We start from the raw sequence: 9,757 nt of genomic DNA, 5'->3' as shown, positions 1-9,757 counted from the left end.
ACCAAACAATGCTCGGCTATGATGGTGAATGTTACAGGAGAGTCGGGATCAGGAATTTGTGATGCAATAATGGTGATTTATTTCTCCAAGCCCAATGACAGGTGTACAATATCATACATAAAGAAAATAAAAAAGTGAGATATACCAAAACTCAGATAAGGCCTAAACTAATAAACTTAAACTTAAGCTAACGTGCTTCTTAACTACAGCACAGCCATGATAAAAGAAAAACTTTTCCCCTCATTGGCTGGGGTCTGCTCCTTAAATACTCTGTGGTATTGGACAAAACCAACTACAGATAACTCAGCATTTCCGCACATTCACCATTATTAAAAATAGATTGGTCTAGGATAAACCAATACATTACATCATTACATTAATAAATCATTTCATATTAGTTACCTTAAGACAATATTACTAACACTATTACTAACACAATTATATAAGATTCGAAATACATTCGAAATAGCACATTTCCAACATGGTGCAGTTCAAGGACTTCAAATACCATCAACCATCAGTGCTCAGGTCCTTTGACTTCCAGCACAGCTGCCTGCATGCCTGATGTAAACCTGTAAGTACAATTACTTAAACCCAACTTTTCATTTTCCACAGAACTCCTCAGCCCATGTGGCTATGTCAGGTATCAGGACAGTTTCTTCAATACCACCTGAGGGCTTGATGGTCATGCACATTCAGCAGAGTGATTGTGGTCTTGTGCTGGGAAACATTATCTTCAAACTGTCTAACAGGTTTTTTTTTTTCAAAGTTTGTAAAGTAGTTACAAAAAGTAGTTCTAAAGTAGTGAACCACGACACATCCCCCAGGATTTTAAGTCACAGTATTGTTCCATCTTGATTAAATATTTGCACATGGGTTCTATTCCCACTATTGAGCTTTCTGCTATACCTTGAGCTTTCTGTAGCAAGGTGCGTTCCAGCCCAGTTCCACCATGCCTCCTTATTTTAGACACTGCACAAACAAGAAATCCAAATTTCCACAGCTATGTGTGTGTTTTCTTTAGCCAAGCTCTGATGGTTCATTCAAATCATAAATGATCCACCACATATGGTGTTATATTAAGGTTGTAGTATAATTAGAAACTGAGACAATTAACCTTCTTAGATATATACCAGCTGTGCTCATAGGTGCTCCTAAATCCACTCTATATCCTGTCCTGAGTGTATAATCACCAATAATTGGGATAGACATCAGAATAACACCTTCGGTTGTCAGGTAACTGTAGATGGAAGGATGTGTTGGTACAATAAATCATTACCTGGCTGTAGGTACAACAGCTGCAGGGTGCAAACAAAAGCATTGTGTTTAATTCCCTACGGCTAATGTAGTTTGTGCTTTGAATGATGCCAAATGGACCGCTTTCTGTGTTTACATAAAAGTCTATATTTATACACTTAATGTATTTGATAAAAATTGATAATAATAATAAACAGGAATAGCACAGAAATGAGAACTGGATCTCATTATATGACTGGCTACTTTGGCCATCCGCAACCAGAGCAGCTCTCTGAAAATAGAAAAGACGGGGAACTTTCCAAACCTGTCGGTTCAGGCAATGTGCATGTGGAACTACCTTCACACCATTTCCTCATGAAAAGCAGACTGCATGGCTAGATGATAGATTTTATACTCCTGTGGCAAAGGGACTGAATAAAACACCTGAATTCAATAATTAAAAAATGTATCCCAATACTTTTGTCCACATAACCTGGAGGAAACCCACACAGAAACAGGGAGAACATGCAAACTCCAACAGAACGGACCTGGAATCAAACCGTGGACCATCTTGCTGTAAGGCGACTGCTTCCCACCAAGTGACCATCAAGCTATCAATACCTACAAAATCATTATCATCATACACCGATCAGCCATAACATTATGATCACCTCCTTGTTTCTACACTTACTGTCTGTTTTATCAGCTCCACTTACCATATAGAAGCACTTTGTAGTTCTACAATTACTGACTGTAATAATACTAATAGAGTGGACAGTGAGTGGACATGATATTTTAAAACTCCAGCAGCGCTGCTGTGTCTGATCCACTCATACCAGCACAACACTAACACACCACCACCATGTGAGTGTCACTGCAGTGCTGAGAATGATCCACCAACCAAATAATACCTGCTCTGTGGTGGTCCTGACTATTGAAGAACAGCATGAAAGGGAGCTAACAAAGTATGTAGAGAAACAGATGGACTACAGTCAGTAATTGTAGAACCACAAAGTGCTTCTATATGGTAGGTGAAGCTGATGAAATGGACAGTGAGTGTAGGAAGTGGTTTTAATGTTATGGCTGATCGGTGTTTACTATTTTAAAATAGTTTGGCTAGTATTACTGTACATGACTTGAGCATTTAACCTGGCCCCAAAATAACTGACTGATTTTTAACAGTAATTAATATGACCAAACCTGATCGTAAACCAGTTCTTACAAAAAAGCTGATTATTATGGAATATTTTAAACACTTTGGCTTCAAAGCAGCACCATCTTGCTGAACAGCTTGTTGTGTGTCTTGTGCCCATTTATTTAAAAGCGTTTTTATGTAGTGGCACTGATGTTAGATAAAAAAGTGCATTTCTTTTTTTATTATTTTATTTATGCATGCTCTCCCTTTTTCTCCCAATTTAGCGCAGCCAGTTAGTCTTTTACTGCTCACTTTAACACATGCATAATGCATCAACCCACTCTTATTCGCTTATACTTTGGTGGATTTGTACGCACAGCACGGAGAGTCAGACGCCACTTCTGTCTCGGGCTACTAACCCATTTTCTTACACAGTGTTAAAGGAACCCCCTTCCCCCTCATCCTTTTCAGTCCGTTTTTTTCCCCACCCAGCAGACTAGTGGCCAAATTTGTCTGCTGCAGGCACTGCCATTTGTGGTTGCTAGGGGGCTCATAGCTGATCGGTATAGAGCTGGGATTATTGCTATTAAGTTTTTATTGTATTATTCCATGGTGCATGGTTATTTGAGGTTCCTGATTGTTCACAGTGTTCTGTTAAATTTTAACAGCTATGATTGTAAAATGATAAGAATTAGAAAACATAAGGTTTAACTTGTGCTTGTTGTGCAGAACTTTTTTATTAACATTTTTGATTAGTGTAATGTACAGTATTTTAAAAAGTTTAGATCAATAAAAATAGCTGTAATAATAACTATTTAGCAGATGCTTTTATACACAACAACTTGGCAGAACCGCCAACCATAAACAAGCTGAAACGAGGACTCGACTGACCACAGAACATTTTTCCACTGTCTTTGAGCCCAGAGAGCCCACCGTTGTTTCTGCACAAATTAAAATATGGGTTCCTTTTTGCATAATACAGTTTCAGGTTAAATTTCTTGATATAGTGGCAGACTGGGTTAAGTGACAATGATTTTCCTTAGAACTCCTCAGCCCATGTGGCTTTGTCAGGTATTGGAACAGTTTTAACCCTGGGGCTGTGCAAGCGAAATATCCCTCTTCTCCACCTGGGGGCCGAAAAGTGCATTTCTGAGGTGTTCTGTGGGGTGGAGGTAACCTAGTAAACTTGTCAAATAGGTTTTTTTGGACCTTACTTTTTGAAACAGGATAGGGCCTTTTACAAATTTTTACCACAAAGTTAGATTTTTTACACCTGTTAGCAATGTACACTGATCAGCCATTACATTAAAACCTCCTCCTTGTTTCTACACTCACTGTCCATTTTATCAGTTCCACTTACCATATGGAAGCATTTTGTAGTTCTACAATTACTGACTGTAGTCCATCTGTTTCTCTACATACTTTTTTAACCTGCTTTCACCCTGTTCTTCAATGGTCAGGACCCCCACAGGACTACCACAGAGCAGGTATTATTTAGGTGGTGGATCATTCTCAGTACTGCAGTGACAATGACATGGTGGTGGTGTGTTAGTGTGTGTTGTGCTAGTATGAGTGGATCAGACACAGCAGCGCTGCTGGAGTTTTTAAATACCATGTCCACTCACTGTCCACTCTATTAGACACTCCTACCTAGTTGGTCCACCTTGTAGATGTAAAGTCAGGGACGATCGCTCATATATTGCTGCTGTTTGAGTTGGTCATCTTCTAGACCTTCATCAGTGGTCACAGGATGCTGCCCACGGGGCGCCGTTGGCTGGGTATTTTTGGTTGGTGGACTATTCTGAGTCCAGCAGTGACAGTGAGGTGTTTAAAAACTCCATCATCATTGCTGTGTCTTATCCACTCATACCAGCACAACACACACTAACACACCACCACCATGTCTGTGTCACTGCAGTGCTGAGAATGATCCACCACACAAATAATACCTGCTCTGTGGTGGTCCTGGAAGAGTCCTGACCATTGAAGAACAGCATGAAATGGGGCTAACAAAGCATGCAGAGAAACAGATGGACTACAGTCAGTAATTGTAGAACTACAAAGTGCTTCTATATGGTAAGTGGAGCTGATAAAATAGACAGTGAGTGTAGAAACAAGGAGGTGGTTTTAATGTTATGGCTGATTGGTGTGTGTGGCAGAAACACCTAACGTCAATAATTAGAAGGTATCCTACTTTTTTATAGATGTTAAAGATATGTGAATATTTAATACTTTTGTTTTTAGATGTAACTGGAAAACAGTTTTGGAAAATAGGTTGGGACCCACTTTGACTCACTGGGGTTGTAATTTTTTGGCCAAATCTCTGCAATGGCTCTGTTGCTGAGATATTATCTCATCTAATTAGGTCATGTAGTGTCAGATACCCCACTAAGTCACTTGAAATTGTTCAATTTTTGTTCAAATAGTATCGATTATGATGTAATGTGAATACAACAGCTCGTGATCTGTTCAGACAGTACACATTTGTAAAGATTCAAAGCTGAGACATAAAACATGTACATTTAAAGGCAAAGATGTAAGAGAAAGGAACACAGTGAGTAATATTGATTTTCACCACAGTGTACATTAATATCCTTAGCAATTAGAAGGTTTGTCAGGTCATCAATAAAGCTTTGGTGTGTGGGCGGTTTGAACTGTTTGTGTACGCCATGAAAGACTGAGTGCTTTTTTCACTACAGCCGAGTTTCAGCATCCATTAAGTGTGACAGGAGCTTCTGAATATTCGGCAGTATAGAAAGAAGATGAAAGAAAACTCACTGGACTATTATGACATTGACACAATGAGACAAGAGCACTTTAAATGTGACCTTTGCATCACTCAGATTCCCTTAGATTAGTGTTCATGTCTCTGACTTGTACAAAACATATTTTATTTACTTTATCTGTTGACCCTCATTTTGGTTGTGTTTTCTGCAAATTCTAGTGAGCAATTTTAGTCATTTGCTGAATTTTACATATCAGTAAAACTCTCAAACTCGTGTGTTTAAATCTCAGCTGTTCTACTTGCAGCCTGGGCGCTTACACAGACAATGTTTGGCTCAGTCGTAGTGTGTATGCTAAAGGGGATTTCTCATTACTGATGCAATTATGACCTCTACTGGCTGAATGATGGTGCCTGCACAGAGATGAGGGATAACAGAGATCAGTGTGTGACTCTCTGTGCGTGAGATTGAGCCCCATATGAACTCGCCTTGTGCAAGTGAAAAGATGCAGTCGGTTTCTGCACACTTGTCAGAGGGGCCGTGTGTTAGTCACTACTCTCCTCGGTCAGGGGGGGAAGTCAGTAACATCTAGTAACATCTAACCAGAAAATGAGAAACTTGCATACATCCTTTCAGCAAACTGTACTTTTAATGAGGAAAAAAATGCACATATTTTGCATGCAAACAGCAAAATGTGTGCTGACTTTTTTGTTGAAGTACTCTGGACATGTAAGACCCTTCATGTAATAGTGTGATAGATTTTATTAGACAGAGAGCTCTCTTGTGGAGAACCCTTCATGTTAATTTTGTACCAGGTATAGAGTACATGTTATTAGTGAAAATAATGGCAGATTCAAGTTGGCACACTGAGAGCATTTATATGCATGCTAATAATCTAATTATTATAAGATTATACATGGATTACGGTGCTGTTAAAAAGTATTTCTTCTATTTTTCATTTATGTCTCAGATCATCAAATTACTTTTAGAATATTAGACAAAGATAACCAAAGTAAAAATAAAATGCTTTTTGAATAGTTATTTCATTTGTTGTAGGAAAAATGCTGTTCAGCCATACCAGACCCTGTAAAAAAAAGTAATTGCCCCCTTTAGCTACGAAATGAACCAGTTGGGCAAATTCATTTGGCAATTGATTTCAGTTTCACTAGTCACATCCAAGCATTATGACTGTGAGACCTTTTATATCTAAACATCACATAAATAGAACCTGTCTGTTAATGGGAAGCATGCTGGAAGATTTCAAAAAGCATCACTTGATGCCATGTTGTAAAGAGATTCATTGATAAAAAAAAAAGTCATTGATATCTACCAGTCTGGAAAGGGTTACAAAGCCATTGTTAAGGCACAGTGAAAACCATTTTCCACAAATGGAGAAAAATGTAAACACTGGTGAACTTTCCCAGCCTACCAAAATTTTACCAAGAATGCATCTCAAAAGAACTGCAGGCTTTGCTTGCCTTAGTTTTTTTTTTTTATTATTATTATTTTGTTTTTGCATTTTCTCCAATTTTTCTCCCGACTTTAGCGTGTCCAATTACCCAATTGCATTATGCTTTCTCTCTACTGATGCTGATCTCCACCCTGGTTGAGGAGAGCCGAGATTGACACACGCCCCCTCCGACACGTGTGCAGTAGCCGCATCTTTTCACCTGCACGAGGCGAGTTCATATGCGGATCAGCTTTGTGTATGGAGAGTCACACCCTGATCAACCCATTATTCCTCAACTCTGTGCAGGCACCATCAATCAGCCAGCAGAGGTTGTAATTGCATTAGTTATGAGGTCCCTATCCAGCTCCCACCCTGTATGAACAACAGCCAATCACACAGCAGAGCTGAGTTTCAAACCAACCAGTTCGAAATGTCAGCTCTGGTGAGCTAGCATGTTTTACCATTGCGAAACCTGAACGCCTCCACTTGCTCTAGTTATGGTCAATGCACACAATTTTACAATACAAAATACACTAGGTAAAAATAGTATTAAATAATAGTTGCAAATCTGGAACCACTGCTGACCTATAAGAACACAAAAGGCCCATATTGCATTTGCCAAAAAAAAAACATCTAGATGACCCCCAAGACATTTGGGATGATATTTTGTGGACTGATTAGTCAAAGGAGAAACTTCTTTGTAAAAGTTTAAAGCAGGGCATACTGTAGCATCCTCCCACAGCTGTCTCTGATGTACCCTTCTGGATTTACAGGCTTACAGGCTTACTGAATAAATAACAATTTTCTGAAATGTATTTTCTGGCAAAACACTTGTGAATCTTTAATTAGAATCTTCAAAGCTTTAATTAGCATCATAAAAAGCATACATCAATTGTCATGGTGGAGAATTCAAAACAAACAATGATTTTGGCTGTTTTGTTATTAATTCTTAGTGGGTACATTTGCTATAGCAGTCCCGAGGTGCATTCTCTCAGCAGTAATAAGAGGGGCAGAAAAATCTGAATTGTGTGTATTAATCAGTGAGAAGAATAACTGACATGTCAGCTTTGGTTTAGAATTGTATCAGTCATGGATTGATATTATTACATTCATCTACTGCAGGAGCAAATAAGATTTTATTTCAACATTAAAATCCTCAGATGATATTTTTTGATCAGTTTGACCTTAGCTTTTCGAATCAAAATAAGCCAGGGGCTTATTTAGGGGCCAGTGATAGCTCAGTGGTTAAGGTACTGGACTAGTAAACAGAAGGTTGCCGGTTCAAGCCCCACCACCACCAAGTTGCCACTGTTGGGTCCCTGAGCAAGGCCCTTAACCCTCAATTGCACATCGTGTTCCACTCATTGTGTAAGTCGCTTTGGATAAAAGTGTCTGCTAAATGCCGAAAATGTAAATGTAAAATAAGCGTCTGATCAGACATGAGAAATGAACTACCCCATAAAAGATCATTTGTACCTTAAATAATCAAAGTCTGTACAGAGCAGTAAGTAAAGATCCTTCTGAGAAAATGTAAATTCCCTTAACCATACTACTTGCTTTGCAACACATTTTATGTGCTATCTGTTCACGTTTATCAATGTTTCATACTAATTCCATACTTCTCATGTGTACATTTACATTTACATTTTCAGCATTTAGCAGACGCTCTTATCCAGAGCGACTTACAGAAAGTGTGTAGAAAGTGTGTAGAAAGTAAAGTAAGTGTGTAGAAAGTGTGTAGAAAGTGTGTAGAAAGTAACACTGCATTACTCATATTTGTGACAAGCACATTTATATATCACAAGTCCCATTTTGTTGCTCTGTTACAAATAGTTCTTTTACACACAGCACATTAAGGGATATATTATCTAAAAAGTTGACCTCAAATAGGTACTGATGAGTTGCTCTCTGCCTTTAAAACACAATACTTGTGAGTCATGGTATGAATTACAAGCATTATAAAGCACCTTCAAGCTTGTTTCTGCTGTAGTAAAGCGCTTTAGAAAGTCTAAACACAATAAAAACACAACACATTTACACTGTGTATGTGAAGTACAAGGGTAAAGCCAAGAGACAGACTGCACATTCAACCTCGGTCATTGTAAAAATCATAAATATACTACAGACTGTTGGAGTTAGGTTACACTGCAAACCCTATTTGCAAAAAAGTTGGGACATTGCGTAAAATTCAATAAAAAGGGCGCCCCGGTTGGCACACCAGGGCAGAGATTCTGAACTTATTGGTTCGAAACTCGGCGTTGCTACCAGTCGGCTGGGTGCTATCTAGCTTGCATAATTGGCACTGCCTGCAGCAGATACTAATTGGCCACCATATCTGCTAGGGCGGCATGACCGGTCTATGTGCGGGTGGGTCTTCATATGCTGTGTAAGGACCCTGATTGGCGGAAGAGACGCCTGTGCAGAGGAGGGCTGTGCACATGTCGGAAGAGGCATGGGCAGCGACATGCTCTCCTCACATGCAATCGGGGATCCCTCAGCAGCGGAAGCCAAATTGAGTGCGCTAAATCGGGAAGAAAAAATGGGGAGAAAATGCATTTAAAAAATGCAATAAAAAGAAGAGAATTGATAATACTAATGATAAGTGTTGATTCTCTTGAATCTTTATTTAACGGGCGTAACTGTGAACTCATATGTATTGCAAGTTATAACAAAAATTTCATCATAGTTGTTATGCCAGGAGTGACAGAACCAGTTATTAGGTTGGGGAGGGGGGCAATTACTGTTTGATATGGGTGAAAAAGGTTATAAATACTGTGTTATAAATATGAGATGACACACAGGTCTAATTTTTTACTCATTGATTACCAAGAGAAAGACCAGCAAATACAATGGCTTTCCATCTATCAAAGGCCTTGGACAAATTGTTTGGGAACATGTGATGGACTCTATCAAGTACCAGAAGATAGTCAAAGAAAAGCGGATCAGCAGGAAAGCTTAAACTGGGCAGAAAATTGGAGCTTTGGAAACTGGACCATGATCCAAAGCACACCTAAAACCCAGGGTATTTCCATTATCACAGAAAGCACAATTACTAAATAAAGGGCTGCCAATATTTATTACATGCAGATTTTTAAAATCTAAATTTAAACATAAAAGATAATAAGGAACAGCAATACGAAATGTTTTTATAGCCCATTTGTTCATGCTTTGTTTATGTTTCCGGAGGTAATATGAACTGTACTATTGCTGCCA

Source organism: Trichomycterus rosablanca, chromosome 3 (assembly GCF_030014385.1).
Source record: "Trichomycterus rosablanca isolate fTriRos1 chromosome 3, fTriRos1.hap1, whole genome shotgun sequence".
Lineage (NCBI taxonomy): Eukaryota > Metazoa > Chordata > Actinopteri > Siluriformes > Trichomycteridae > Trichomycterus > Trichomycterus rosablanca.
The sequence above is the reverse complement of the archived record's forward strand: the minus strand, read 5'-3'. Positions refer to the sequence as shown.